Source organism: Triticum aestivum, chromosome 3B (assembly GCF_018294505.1).
Source record: "Triticum aestivum cultivar Chinese Spring chromosome 3B, IWGSC CS RefSeq v2.1, whole genome shotgun sequence".
Taxonomy (NCBI): Eukaryota; Viridiplantae; Streptophyta; class Magnoliopsida; order Poales; family Poaceae; genus Triticum; species Triticum aestivum.
The window spans coordinates 845629144-845645157 of record NC_057801.1 but is presented as its reverse complement, the minus strand read 5'-3'; the positions used below and the strand labels follow the sequence as shown (position 1 = coordinate 845645157).

The window sequence follows — 16014 nt, the reverse complement described above, 5'->3', positions numbered from 1 at the left end:
TACTGTGTACTCCAAGGCACTCGAGGCATATTCTCTAACCAAGAGGCATGTGTTGTGTAGGTGTTGTGCAATTTATACTTAGGTGGCACTTGGTTGGAGGGCGAGGTTGGTTTGCTCTAGGATATTCCCAACCACGTGGTTAGGGATAGCCTATTTTTGTTGTTTGGTTTGGTTGGATAACTATGTTGTTGTTTGGTTAGAAGGATTAGATTAGAAGTGGTTAGGGATAATTGTTTGTGTGTGTTTGTTTGACAGTATGAGGAGTAGATGGTTGCTGTGGTGAATCTTTTTGCTTGACGTGGTGTTTTTATTCATATGATCTTCAGCGTTGGTAATGTTGTCATGGATAGCAGGTTATTTGTTTTGCGGACAACCTGAGCAAAAACGTACCAAAAACAGAGATAAAATTATATGGTATTCGTTTTTAGGGGGAAATTTCATTATTACTAGCAGGGCTATTGCCATCGCGACTTTACCCATGTTAAAACCAAAGTATGAAACTGCTGGCATAACAACTCTAGTTTATGGTGGATTTCATCATGAAAGCGACCTCATAATTGGAAAGTTCAGACATGAAATCTGTGTCAATTAGAGATACCAAAAAGGGCAGTCCAATGACCTCCTTTTGATTTCGGACAGATATTTACATATTTCAACATTAGTGCAGGAAACTAAAAAACAGAGCCCAGTTACAAACTTATGAGCATGGATTTCGAGTCGCTCGACTAGTCGCGACTAGTCGACGACTAGTCTATTAGTCGCAAAAATATGTTCGACTCGGGTTAGTGTCGACTCGCGATTCTGAGTCACGACTAGTCACAACGCAGGCTCGACTTCTTCCGAGTTGCTGCCCCAGAGCGACTCGCATGAGTCGCGACTCGAAAACCATGCTTATGAGAGGAGTTTTGGGAGCCGGCAAGCCCTGTACGGTCATGCCAATCGTGGGGATGCACCGTGTCATGACGGAGACGTAAGGCAGCACCGGGATACGCACGCAGGTGCATGACAGAGCCACAGAGCCACTTTGTGGTGTGCACTATGGCTTCTTCTTCCTCTCCGACTCCTCCTGACTTGCCCATCCGGTGGCCCTCATTCTTCTTCCAGGACCGCATAGCTGGTAATTAAATGGTTCCCTCTTCTGCTCTCTCTCTTTCATGTTGTCTGCATGTCCATGGCCATCAGTCGTGGTTAACTTTGTTTTGTGTTGGCCATCGTGCCATGGTGACTTCCAAGGGTTTTATGATCTGTGATGCAACATTTTTGCTTCTCGATTTCGAGGTTTTAGTGGATTTTTTACCTCAAGACTACATAGCAGTTCATTGTGGTGCACCTGCAAAGACTTAATAGCAGCCCACATTCATTTCGTTGGAATATTGTTGCTGTGATCATCTGTCTTGTTGTCACAGTATTTGTTCTTTGCTAGATTCCTTGTCTAGTATGTTCTGCTGCCTATGCGTGATCATATAGAGGATTCCTTTTTGCCTCCACGAAACATACAATCCTTTATTTTTTCTGTTAGGAGATATACAAATGGGATGACTTCATGGTTGTGAAATACTTAGAATCCAGAAAATGGTTGCCAATGAGATAATTTTGTCCCGAAACATTTTGTTGCATACATTATTTATAACTGGATATACTCTTCTTCAATCTCAACCCGAACAGAAGTGGTAGGGTCTCTTTTGTTTGTCGGTGATGTTTAGTCAGAAAAATGGTCAATGACTTGGGTTGCAAAATATCGGTTGAAAGTAGAGCAGAAAACATATAAGTTCCGTAAGCATATTTCATTTTTCCAACTTGGATTTTGTTTATTGCAAGATAAAAATAGTCCCGTCTACTGATCATTGAGTTGCTTTGCATGTTTAAACATGTAACCAAGCCAACACGAAGCACCTCCTATGGTACAAATGAATTTGATATACACGTCAAATGCACTTTAGTTTTGCAACAATGGCATACATATACACTCATGACTTGTTTATAGGCAAAATAAGTTTCTTTCTAGGCAGTCATCTATGGTATTCTATTCTATTTTATTTTTTCTGTTCAGAGTAGATAGTTTGCACCAACTCTTTGCTGTCGGCTGGACTGTGTCATATTGCCTAACTCATTGTTCCTAGTAGGGTGTCTCTGACTCATTTCAAAGCTCAGGGTATGCATGATGCCCCTGTTCTGTTTAAGATCAATGTGTTGATATTATTAGTTGTAAATCTGTATATGTGCATGTGCATAGTACATGTGCCATTGTTCTAGCTCAGTCAGAGTTTCCTGATAAAATTTTGTCTATAGCCTTGTTTTGTTTAACCCTTTCCCCTTCTTTCAGGTTATGTAAGCAACAGATTTTTCTATAGTCGATCCTTCGAGGTTATGTAACCTCTAAAACCTCGACTTCCGCAACAGCGGCTGCCTCTTCCTCAGTAAGGCGAGTCCATGGTCTCTCTCTCTCGGTCCGGCTATTGGTTGCTGACTCTGGTGGTGGTCTTCCAGCCACCACAATCTTATTACTGTGGTTATTTGTCTTGTTGAATATGTCACAATACTTGTGCTTCGCAAGATTTCATTGCTACCATGTTGTGCTGTCCATGATTATATAGAGGATTCCTTTCTGCCTCCACGAGAGATATGATTTTTTTCTGTTAATGGCAATGCTATTCGTCCATAGCACTTGACAACACGTTGGTTGAGAATTGCTGTACATGTTAGGATTCATGCTAGACTATGCTCGTGGATGACAATCTCCTAGATTATTTACATATATGGCTTTAGTGTGGTTTATAGTCATGCTCCTGATGTTGCCGAGGACATCATTGGGTCGTACCTCAACCTCGAGGCGATGATGACGCCGACTCACCGCACCAGGTGGCTCTCTACTCAAGTAGCGGAACTACAATACGAAAGATGGGCAGGCCAGTACAAAGGAAATCCACTATTGTTTTCTTTCACAGCATAGTCTACTCACAATCCTCCGCCGTATACTCTATGGGCTGGGCGGGCCATGGCCTATTTTTGTAACAGGTAGCTCCGCCAGTGCTCTGCTCTGCCCTCCCACGAAGATGTTTTTTTTTCAAGTTATTGCTGCTCTGCGACTAGCATAGTTTCTAGACACTCGCACCGTGCTCCTGTTCACTGTGGACTAGTTTCTAGCTTTAGCCTAGTTGCTACTGTTAATCGACATAGTCTCCAATGTTCCTCGTTGGTTTAAACTTTTCGGTTAACAATTCACTCGCTCGCTCAGCGCACTCGAAACCTCGTCCATTCCCTCAATTACTAACTTGTAAATACAATGTGCAGTTCTGAAGAGAGCAACCTGCACATCTCTTTCTTTTTGTTAATAATTCACTCACTCAGTCAGTGCACTTGGAACCTCCTATGTTATGTACTGATGGTCCTTCATTCTCTCAATTATTAACTTGTAAATACATGAAGGTGTTATACTGAACCACCATTTTATATATTGCCTTTTTGCTGCTTATTGTTAAGGTGTGTGTAGATGAGCTGTTGTAGCATAGATACTACATTGTTCTCCTCCTCTACATTCCCTTATTGCAGCCAATTGCTGACCCTCTGTTTGTTTGAACAAAAACTGTAGCAGGGATCGATGAGCAACTTTGCCTAGCACTAGGCCAACCTGTGTGGGACCTATCATATCCAAGATGATGGATGGGACCGGTGGTTTTTGTGATTTTGCTCGCCAAGCCGCAACCATGGAAGTAGTGATGTCTGGCCTCGGCTACAACTGCGTAGGTTAGCTTCTTTGCACATGGTTCAAGTATTTAGAGAGAGCTATCTTTTATGCGAAATCCACCATTTCTATGTGCTGTCCTATTTGTTGCTTGAACCGTTAAGTCTTGTGTAGAGATGCTTTAGGATACTTTCTCTGTATGCAGCCACTTGACCCTGTTTTCTTGGCAATAAAACTGTTTACTGCAGTGATCGAAGATCAACCCAGCCAAGTTGTCCAAATAAGCATGATGGTGTCCTGCAGAGTATCCGTCCATCCATCTCTAAGAGGAATAAGCAGAATAATCAAAGAAGATGGCGATCTATATGAGCTGATGGGTTCATCGGAGGATGAGAAGAAGGGCCTCTTCTCTTCACCAACACAAAGATGACTCAAGCACAGGTACCTCCAATTCATCCCCAGCAAATCTTAATCGGTCTTATGGTTACCCTGGGACTAGGAGGTGCATACAAATATCATTCGAAATTAGGATGAACATCCATCTGTAGTGATGGGATTGAACGATGCATGGCCGCGGGATTCAATGGACTTCCTTTAGATTTGTGTGTTCTGGTTTGACCATGGTTGTGACTACAAACATGCTAGTTCTGCTTCTGAAAATTCATGACTGAAAAAACTGTTGTGTAAAATCTGAGCCTTTGCATTTTGGGAAAAGGAGTTGAACATATTTGAGACTCTATACCTTCATCTCTTCCATATGTTTTGATCTGGTTCTGGTTTCTTTGTGCTTCTTGACTTGTTGCGCTTTCGAGATCCTCCTCGTGTTTATGTTTTCGACCAGAGAATGTAGTATCACCCTGCTTCTTTGACCTCCTGAATATAACCATGATTCTTTGCGCCACAACTGCAGTCACGGAGACCTCCCCGTCGTTGTATTTGGTGGATTCAGTTCATGCAGGCAAGCACACCGAGGATGGCTGGCTCGCACTCCATTTCAGGGGGAGTTCGGTGTACCACCTGTGGAATGACCTTGCTAGCTGCGTCGACATCATCGACGGCCAGCCCCACGTCATCATCATGGCGTCTGAGTGGGCCGCTATGGCTCGCTGACCCCACTCATCGTCAACCGGCACCACGGCAGCTGCGGCGAGAACCTCCTAATTGTTATTAGGCTATCCGAGAACCCGTGGTGAGAGCTTCTCTCCATGTCACAACTAACCAGTGAGGTGTTAAGAAGTGAACCCGTCGTCTTGATTGAATTTGTAATGCACAATGCACAGGTTGTGGTTTAGATACTATTTGCTACATGGCCAGTGATCTCCTAATGGTGTTAACAAGTGACCATATATTCATGTATAGGAAAATTTTACTTTGATGCTAGTTGTTTCTTGATAACGCTGTACTATTTCAGGATATTTGTACAATCGACTCGCTGTTCAGTGGACTAGTTGCTAGTTTTAGCCTAGTCACTACTGTTTGTCGACAATAGTATCACACTCTTGTTGTTCACCAAATGGTCGCTGCTGCACTAGTGTCGGTGATGCGATGTGTTTTCATGGACTAATTGCATAGTCTGTATTGATTGCATATATATTTTACTAGGAGTAGATAGATAGACCCAAGATTTGAGGTCTTCCCTGCCCAGGAGCAGCCAGACCCAATATAATATACGTAGTCCTCCCGTTCTAGGAATTAATCCTCCTGTGAAGTTTCTGATGACAAAATTACTTTCATGCATGCTAGACTTTTATGTCTTAAATTTCTGTTGCCAAGACCTAGTAGTATCAGTCAATAGTTGGTCACCCATTGCTCTGGTTTCTGAATCTCTGAATTGCATTTTGCTGCGCAGGACTTGAGAAGGTGAAGAAAAAGGAAAAAAGCCATGTTAATTTTTCCGTTCTCTGGGTGTCGGCCGAATGGCTGTCTCGACGTATCAAGAGGCAAGATGAACCCTGAAGCCACTGGATGAACCAAGAGATCCCAATCTTATGGTTCAAACGTCTGTGTGGTGTGGGCACTGAATGGACCAAGATCCTCTCGAGGGAATATACATGCTAAACTGCAAGAAGGCCCTGGCGAATCTCGAAGACAAGATATAGGCATTTTTGTGTTTATTTTTACTTTTCCGTTGGGTGACTGTTGGTGGAATGGTCTAGGGAGTTTGTATTGTGCCGCAGAAACTTGGTATCTTTGGTCAATGTCAACAAGTAGCAGACAACATATTTGATTGGATTGGTTGAATGAATGTGTGCTTTTTCTGTTGGCTCAAATGGTTAATTCTCCATGAAAAGAATGAATGTCAGCTCGTTCATTCATTCAATTGAGTACATTAAAACTGGAACTGGTGCATGAAAAATATATCTATGTATCTATCTATCTATCTAGTATGTTTGTATGTATGTACTTTGAGTATATATACATCACTATACCGGCAAGTGTGATGATTTTGGAAAAGCAACTGTGTTTTCAATTTACCACTAAAAACTGGAGGCACCTTTTACTTGATGTTTGTATGATTTATTTGGATGTTGGAAGCCACATTATACTAGCGTTCTAGTGTCTAGTCTTCCTTCCTGACGACTTTTTGTTTCATATAATACGAAAGAAATGAAGAAGAAGTTACTATCTTTGGGATCTGATACCGTTGTCGAAACTGTTTTCATTGACGCCTTGCACATTTCATCAGCTTGGACTTGCCAAGATTATGTGTTCTCCCTATATTAATCATCTGAGAATTACTACCTTGATTTGATGGTTCAGTTCGATCAAGTTGAGTGGGCATTAGGTATTCTAATTTGGAGCACAGCGTTGAAATATACAAAAAGTGATCCATTTCTTCTCTTCTCTAATCTAATTAGTCCAGGCATGACCGATCTGTTCTTTTTTTTTCAATGTCGGGAAGCAGTTGCAAAAGAAAGATCGGATCCGTCCCTCCCTCAAATAACGCCAGGTAGTTTCCATCTTATCTACGTATTTCCTAGCTAGCTAATAACTCCAGTACTAGTACTTATCGTGTTTGTTAGGAAACATAACAAATCCTACATTAATTATCTCGCACTTATTCCTCCACAAAACCAGGCGCTCCCAAAACCAATGCATCCTCCTTCAATTGTTGTTGTCGATCCGCCTCCTCCTCCCCGTTCCCATCCATTGGCTGACGTGATCTTCACGCGGATCGCCCTCTGATCCAATGTCTCTCCGCGCTCATTGTTAGCCAACCGGTGCAAGATCTTCTCTATAAATATAAATCGACAACCCTTTCTGATCTGTTGCCCGCGCCCCACAAGTCGCCCCTCCCTTGTCGCTACCACCTCCTATCTCCTTCCTCACACAATGTCAAGAGATGCTCCGTCGGCGAGGCACTTCCTGTGGCCACCAAGATCTTGCCTTGCCTTGTCTCGTCACATGAGTTTTAGATCGAGCGGCACCAACATCTTGTCTCGCCGAGTGGCCATGCCGTGTCTTGGATGCCTCGACCATGCTTGTTGTGGCTGCTGCCTAGCACTTTGACTGTAAGAGCGCATCTTTTCTCGATCTAAACTTCCTTAAGGAAATCTTGGCATGGCACCACTCGATCTGATGAGTTTTCTTGTGAACCTTCTGATGGAATAGATGCCAACACAAAGCCGCTGGACAACAAGACGCTAGGCAAGATATGGATGGAGCAAAGGTTAGTGTAAAAATAATATATGTATCAGAATTTGTTCAATGCTTCTTTGCACTGGTAAAAGATGTTTCCCAGTTGCCACATGTCCTAACTTTATAGGTATAAACAGTGATTGAACTATTTGTAGCTCAAACTTCAGAGGTAACGAGGGCCATCTGTCAGTATCTACAACCACAAATCAATTGATAAAATAATTATTAAAAGAAAGTAATTACCTTGTTTTGTGGATAACTGTCAAATTATTTGATTCAACTACTTGGTTATTTAGTGATCAATACCATGTTATTTTAACAATTTGCAATGTCATTTTAGAAATCACTGCCAGATTCTTTTTGCGAGTTCCCCCGATTTTGCAGTATAACTTTTTCACTTTGTTATGAGTTTGAACCCGTTTGTTGGTATCACCTAGTAATCCGTAGCAAAAATATATTGTTCTGAAGACGGTAGCAAAAACATGGCATATACTTTACTACTCTAGCATGTCTCCTGTGAAAGAACAAATGAAATACCTGCACTGTAGCCCCACTGTAGTGGCCATGCCTATAGACATTGTAGCATTAGTAGCGCCTCTGCAGTGCTACCGTAGCAGCACGATGTATTGTATGTACTAGTATTAAAGCACACAGGAGAGAAATTGACCGCACTTAATTAGACCACGCGCCACTATACGAAATTCTGTAGAGGGTTGGTTGGAAACTGATTGCTTTGTTTTAGAAATCAAAACTGCCTGTGAACTTGTGATAGCTTGCCACACCCATCAGATCATTCACACTGACAATCTATATGCAAGTTCAGCAACTATCCTATGAATAGGTTCAACTAGTCACAATGATGATTGAACGAAGACTAGCACCAATGCGTGCCAATTCAGTCACCATTCTATCTAGACAAAACATCATCTGAATACATATGGCTAGCTCTTTAGACTGGATTTATGTGACACCTAGCACAGATTCAAAATCGAATGGACTACTAACAAAGTGCCAATCCAGTCCCATGATGAACATAATTATCACAAATGAAGTTAATTGTGCAAAGGGTGGCTCCAAAATTCATGGCATTATGTTGCCGAAATTTCTAGTACAAGTTCCCCCAACTTGTCGTAAGGAAACAATAGCTTTATATTAGGGTGTTAATTGCAAAATGTTTGGTGTTGTTTGTAAGAGAACAAAAGCATTAGGGTGTTAATTGCAGAACTTTTGGTGCTGCAACATATTCAGCAAGGCGTTGAGGGTGATGCGAAGCTTGGCTCAATGTAGACTAAACAGGAGGAGAAGTATATGCAAGTTCTGACTTCATCTTCGCTGCCAACAATACATGATTGGGCCAGAGAAGGAAGATGACGCCAACGCGTCAGCATGTTCAATTTGTAAAACTCTTGGCTAATGACGCCAAAGTCAGCATGTTCAAGTTGCAGGATTATTGTTGGGGGATCTGTGTGAGCTAGAGACCGTGTGATTCATTATTAACATAAACAATAGAGTCAGACATGTTGGTACATTGCGTACGTGGTTATCACAAGGGAAGTTTATTTTTTGAGGAGACCTAACAAGTGAAGTTAACTGTGCAAAATCATGGCGTTATGCTGCCGAAATTTCTGGTGAAATTTCCCTCGACTTGTCAAAATTTTGTCCTTCTTTGTAAGGAAACAAAAGCTTTAGGGTATTAGTTGCAAAATTTATGGTGCTATTCGTGAGAAAACAAAAACATAAGGGTGCTAATTGCAATGTTAATCAAGCATTCGGTATATACGTGGGTGGGCGTCTAATTAAGTGGCATGTGTAGCTGGTCCGGCCGGAATATATATTTATGCTTATACCATGCTTTCACAAGTTCATAATTTATGTGAAACAGGCTTTGTATGTATTGAATCACTGGCAGCACCTAACTTAGCGAGACAGGGGGCGTTAAATATCTGACGTTCCATTGGCATGGTTTACTGGCTGTTTCGTAGGTAATAATGTTCTTGTGTTGTTGGATGTGATGCTGGACCTAACATTTGTATGGTCGAAAGGACGATATTTGTGTGAATAAGAATGAATTAGTAGGTAAGATTATGATTCCCTAAGAAAGGAAATATTCTGATTCACGGAAAAACATGAAGGATTTTGCATAGATATTTGTATAACACAAATAATGAAATCCAACACTAAATGGAACACGTATGCTCCCAACTCCAACTCTTCTAATAATTTTGTATATGCAAATATTTGACATATACACCATGTTTGAAAAAAAAAACCATGGAACTTATACCTCTCACATTTCAAATTTTATTGAGTGGTAGGTGTATGTATATTTGCTACAATGCATATCAAATAAGACGGGAAGATGTGTATCTTGCCATATAGCTTGAATTAATTAATAATCTCTCCATCCCTTAGTAAGTGGCATAAACTTTGTAAGGAGGTTTATCTCCGGACTAGGACATGACGGCTTCATTCACATAAACAATGGTAGTTTGCACAATGTGGATGGGAACACATATGTACTCTTCCCTATAATGAAGCTTAAAATACATGTGTTTATTATTTATGATTGTTTGAATAACTTAGCATTTGTCCATTCATATGATATCTGAAATTTAAACACTTGCACCACACATAAATAAATTTACTTCATAACTATGTATCCCTATAGAATCTAGGTTGTGCAGCTGCACGGGTAGATGACTAGTATATACTATATTTGTATTGATATGAAAGAGACGACTCAGCTGCCATCTCCTTCTTCTCCTGCAAATCTCTAGAAAAACTCAACCCTCTGGAATCTGAGGCGGAGCAGCTGAAAACGATCGGATCTCTGTATCTCAAATCTCTATCAGCCGCTGGAAAACAATCCTCAGGCCAGAATTTCTTCTCCTCCCACAGATCCCTACGTATCCAGACTGTGGCTCCCCCTGCTCTAGGGCTCGCCATCTTCTTATGGTCGCCGCGCCGCACGGTTTGTGGAGGGGAGGGTGTTGATATATGCTCCCCCCACAGCTGTCCAAAGTAGGTGGCATCCACCTCCTCCCACTCACAGATAGCGGGGCCCGCCTGTAAGTCACCTGAGCGCAGATCCCTCCTGACCAAGTTCTTCCCCGTGCCCAGCTCGAATTTGAAGCCCCCGTGCTCGCGAAGCACCAGCAATGGCAATGAACTCCCTAGATTCTCCTCACGGTTGGGATCCAGGACTCGAATCCCAATTTCCCCAGTCCGATCCCCACTCAATCCCTTCTGAACAATCTCCACTTCGCCCTCTGTACTCTCGATGTTGAGCATGCTTCCCTCTCCGCCCACAGCAAAATCAGATCCACCGTCAACACTGGCGCCATGGCGAAAATCCTCTCTTGCTCGTTTGCATCGGTCCTCGACATTGCATGTAGAGCCAGAGTCCTTTTGGCATCGCACAGATTTCTCTCTGCTTGGTTCCTCGCGAACACCAGGTCTTGGATCTCCGCATCTGCGCCACATCTCGGTCTCCTGCTGCACTCATCCTGTCGGCCACCGACCGCCGCCGCTCCCCGTCCCCCGCCCTCTGCCTCCTCCAGTGCAGCCCCAATCCCCACCCCTACCGCAGAAAATCGTACCTACCGCCCGGGGTGAAGGAACTCGGTCAGGCCCCGAGTCGCTCCGAGGACCGTAGGGCGCGAGGGGCGCGGTGTCGCCAGCGAAACCTGCCCTGCAGCCAAGGCGGGAGGCGTCGCCGGAGAGCCCAGTGAGGACGAGGGGGAGGGGTAGGTGGGGTGGGGTGGGGGTGGGGTGGGGGAGGGTCAGGTGGGGAAGGAGAGTAATCCGGTAGTCTCAGAAATTCTAGAATACTGCTCGGAGTGGCGTTTCTGGCGATTTTGATATAGATTACTACACACTGTTCTGTTTTTGACAGATTCTGTTTTCTATGTGTTGTTTGCTTATTTTGATGCATCTATGGCTAGTATTAAGTGGTATGAACCATAGAGAAGTTGGAATAAAGTAGATATTACACCAATATGAACTTAGAATGAGTTCATTACAGTACCTAAGTGGTGGTTTTATTTTCTTATACTAACGGAGCTTACGAGTTTTCTGTTAAGTTTTGTGTTGTGAAGTTTTCAAGTTTTGGGTAAGGATTCGATGGACTATGGAATAAGGAGTGGTAAGAGCCTAAGCTTGGGGATGCCCAAGGCACCCCAAGGCAATATTCAAGGACAACCAAAAGCCTAAGCTTGGGGATGCCCTGGAAGGCATCCCCTCTTTCATCTTCGTTCATCGGTAACTTTACTTGGAGCTATATTTTTATTCACCACATGATATGTGTTTTGCTTGGAGCGTCATTTTATTTTGTTAGTATATTCTTGATATTATTTAGAATAATGTTTTGCATCTTTAGTTTCAATAAAAATGTCAAGGATGGCCTTTACCATGCTTATTTTGCTAGTATACATGTTGCTGTTTGAAAACAGGAAGTTTACCGCTGTTGCAAAAATTCCCTAGAAAAGTCAGAGAATGATATAATGTTGAAACTTTTTGAATATTGAGATCTGATAAATTTATTACAGTGAGAATTTTCTTTCATAATTTTGGAGTTCGGTAAGTATGATGAATCTTGCATTCTTTACAGACTATACTGTTTTGACAGATTGCTTTTATAGTTTCATTGTTTGCATATGTTTCCTTGTTTAATGATTATATTTGAGGATAGGAGTATTGAATATGCAGAGGCATTTAGTATGCAATGTTGAATAATAATTTTAGTGATTTGTTACAGTAGAAAATGATAAGGTTTTGCATTGGTTTATACTAAACTATCTCACGAGTTCTTGTTGAGTTTGGTGTGGACGAAGCTTTTGATAGAAAGAGAAACCATGATATGAGAGGAATTAAGGAGACACAAAAGTTCAAGCTTGGGGATGCCCAAGGCACCCCAAGATAATATTTCAAGAAGTCTCAAGCATCTAAGCTTGGGGATGCCCCGGTAGGCATCCCACCTTTCTTCTTCAACAACTATCGGTTAGTATCGGTTGAGCCTAAGTTTTTTGCTTCTTCACATGAGTTGTGTTATCCTTGCATTGACATTTTATTTTGTTTTTCTTGCTGTTTGAATACAATACCAAGATATGAAATTCTTAAATGAGAGAGAGTCTTCATATAGTTACATAATTATTTAGCTACTCTTTGATCTACACTTATATCTTTTTGGACTAGTTTGTCATTTACTCGTGCCCTTCACTTATATCTTATGAGTAAATTGTTGAATGAGTTGATTGTCATAAATATGAAATTAAATATGTTTCATTTGCTTATCCCATTGGGAGTAATGACTTTCTGCTACGTATGCATGCCTTTCAGATTGAAAAACATGGGCTACTTGTACGAAAGCACCATGAGAATTGTCTTAGCCCTCAGATCAGGCGTAATGTGGAGGCCTATGTCGATGACTTGGTAGTCGAGACACGGGATAAATCTACATACTTGGAAGGTGTGGCCGAAACCTTCGTAACCTGGAAAAATGTGCATGAAGCTCAATCCCAGCAAGTGCGTATTCATTGTCCCGTCCTGAAAGTTGCTAGGATTCCTGGTATCCAATAGAGAAATCGAGGTTAACCCAAAAAGGATAAAAGCCATCGAGCAGATGAGGACACATGCTCATCTTAAATATGTGCATTACCTTGTTGGTTCATTGGCGGCGTTGGGAAGATTTTGTCCAAGCTACGAGAGAAGGCTCTGCCCCTGTTCACACGCCTCAAGAGGACCAGTCCATTCCGGTGGACCCCAGAAGCAGAGCAGGCCCTCCAGCAAATGAAAGTATATCTGACTTCACCGCCTGTCATAGTGTCTCCCGAACCCTGACAACCATTGCTCTTGTATATCTCTTGGACCCCCATGTTGTGAGTGCGGCGCTGGTGGTCAAGCAGGAGGAAAATGTTCCTCCTCTAGCTCCAAGAGGGACCTAGGGAACCGTATGAAGAAAAACGGTCTGTCCAGCAACTTGTGTACTTTGTGACCAAGGTGCTACATGATGCGGAGATCCGGCATCCCACTATCTGAATATGCTATATGCCATAATTATCGCCTCTTGAAAGTTACGACACTATTTCCAAGCCCACCTAGTGTTGGTACTATTCTCCATTACCTTGGACCTATCCTCCGAAATAGGAGGCCACGGGATGCATCGCCGAGTGCGCTGCGGAACTGGCAGAATTCGAGATGTCGTAGTGGAATAACAATAGAAAAGCTCCTCATGTAAACCAGGCCTAGCTTGCAATATTGAGGCAATACGATTTCAATTCGAAGCCCATGTGATGTTGAGACATGTCCAACATGAAATGTGTTGGGCAGTGGAAAATTTTATATTCATTAATGACAGAGTCATAAAGAAAACATGTCAGGTTGTTGCCATTGTTGTAACTTCTCATCTCTAACATATTGAGGGTGTTTAGCATACTGGATAAAACAAGGCAAGCAAAATACTTATGTTACATATCCTCTTTATATTTCCAAATATATACGAAATGTTTAGGTGGGCTGATGTCTTCAATAAGAATTTGTAATATTTACTTGATGTAGTAATGCACCCAACGTTCTGATAAACCATTATGGTTCTGGTCAGATGAATTGATGGCATGAATACACATTCTATCAAAATATTTAATTCACTCATGGATCCTTACGATATGGGTTATTGTGCATATGAAATAAATCGACCTCAACTTGGCTTAGGTAGAAATGAGAGGTCTGCAGCAGTGACATGTGATTTCAAATAGGGGAGCGACTCTGCTAGAAGTGAATTGTTCCATTTATCAAGCCACAGAGATTCATATCCTTTGTTACCCAATCTACATGAACATATCCCCCTAAAAATAATAGTAAGAGTACACTATTCTCAAATCATATTCATCCTCTCAAATTTCTCCTTGCGTGCATAAATGCATGCACAAGCTGTAGAGAGACAAATATGAGCAATAATAGTGTAAGTGTGTGTCACTAGTTAATCCATGCAACATGGCAAAACCATCAACGTATGAAATATCTTCTCATGCATATTAGTGCTTGCTAGTTGAGTAAATGATATAATCAGGTTGTAATTGGAATAGATCTAGATAATCAATAATTGTCAATATTGTGTTATTATATTTCCCATTAGGATATCCATTACTAAATAATTCATGGGGGCCCTTTTAGTTTGAAGGTTGATAAACCTGAAGTAATGATACCCTGTCAGGTGACAACCAGTTTCATGTGATGCATAATATTGGAGTAAGATTCTATAAATTCCATTGATTGATTGATATATATTCTTTTATGTAGCTAGTCTTCAGCTATTAATATATGCATCCGGACCAAACATTAAAATGTTGAAAAGTTGTGCATGCTTATCTTATTGTATATCATAATCAATTGAAGTCATTAAGTCAAACATGGGAATATTTCACCTTTCTTCCGCGAAGGTGAGACTAAAATATGACAAACGTGAGAGTACCCCCACCCCCACCCAACATGAGGCCATCGCCTCGGCGTGCACAGGCCATCCACCCAACCAGGGGCAATCAAGGCCTCGCTGCCGCCCACAATGGTAGCCACATAGGTTCTTCTGGTGGATGCCCTCTAGCCGACAAGAAGAAGAGGGTTGGAGGAGCGTGCCACAATGACAAAATCCTATTCTCCCTTGAATGGCCTGCAGAGAATGATGCAAGAGCGAATCGCAGGATGGAACTATCAATTTCTTCTCTATGCTATGGTTGATCTTGCGCCATATCCTCATCTTGGTGATATCTAGTCCAGCTGGTAGAAAGGACTTTTGTAGCTTCTAACAAGATATCTATCCTTTTTGCTGCTTACTGTTAATTTGTGTGTAGATGAGCTGCTGTAGGATAGATACTACATTGTTCCGCTCCTCTGTACCATTGTTGCAGCCAGCTGCTGACCCTTTGTTTATTGAAAAAACTGTATGTTTGCTGTAGTGATCGATGAACAACTTTGCCAAGCATTAGGCCAACCTGAGTGTGGGCCCCATCACATCCAAGATGATGGATGGGACCGGTGTTGTTTTTTTGTGATTTTGCTTGCCTAGCCGCAACCATGGAAGTGGTGATGTCTGGCCTCGGCTACAACTGCGCAGGTGAGCTTCTTTGCACATGGTTCAAAAATTTAGAGAGAGCTATCTTTTAGATGAAATCACCATTCTATATTTGTCCTATTTGCTGCTTGAATCGTTAAGTTGCGTATTGAGCTGCTGTAGGATGCATTATCGTGCGCTATACTTTCTCTGTATGCAGCCACTTGACCATGTTTTGTTGGCAAAAGAACTGTTTGCTGCAGTGATTGAAGATAAACCCTGCCAAGTTGTCCAAATAAGCACTCCATGGATGGAATCCTGCAGTTGATCCATCCATCTCTAAGAGGAAGAAGCAGAAGAATCAAAGAAGATGATGATCTATATGAGCTGATGGGTTCGTCGGAGGAGGAGAAGGACCTCTTCTCTTCACCAACACAAAGAGCAACCACAACCCAGCACTCAAGAACATGTACCCCCCGATCCACCCCCCAGCAAACCTTAATCTATCTTATTGTTACCCTGGGACTTGGAGGTGCATACATATATCATTCGAAATAAGGATGACCATAAGTCTATAGTTATGGGGTTGAACGATGCATGGCTGTGAAATTCAATGGTCTTCTTTTTAGATTTGTGTGTTCTGGTTTGA

General features: G+C 42.0%; 1 pseudogene; it reads left to right on the top strand.

Moving 5' to 3' along the window:
- Nucleotides 1-4300: 4300 nt before the first annotated feature.
- On the top strand, nt 4301-4383 carry LOC123073040 (uncharacterized; annotated as a pseudogene).
- Nucleotides 4384-16014: the final 11631 nt, after the last annotated feature.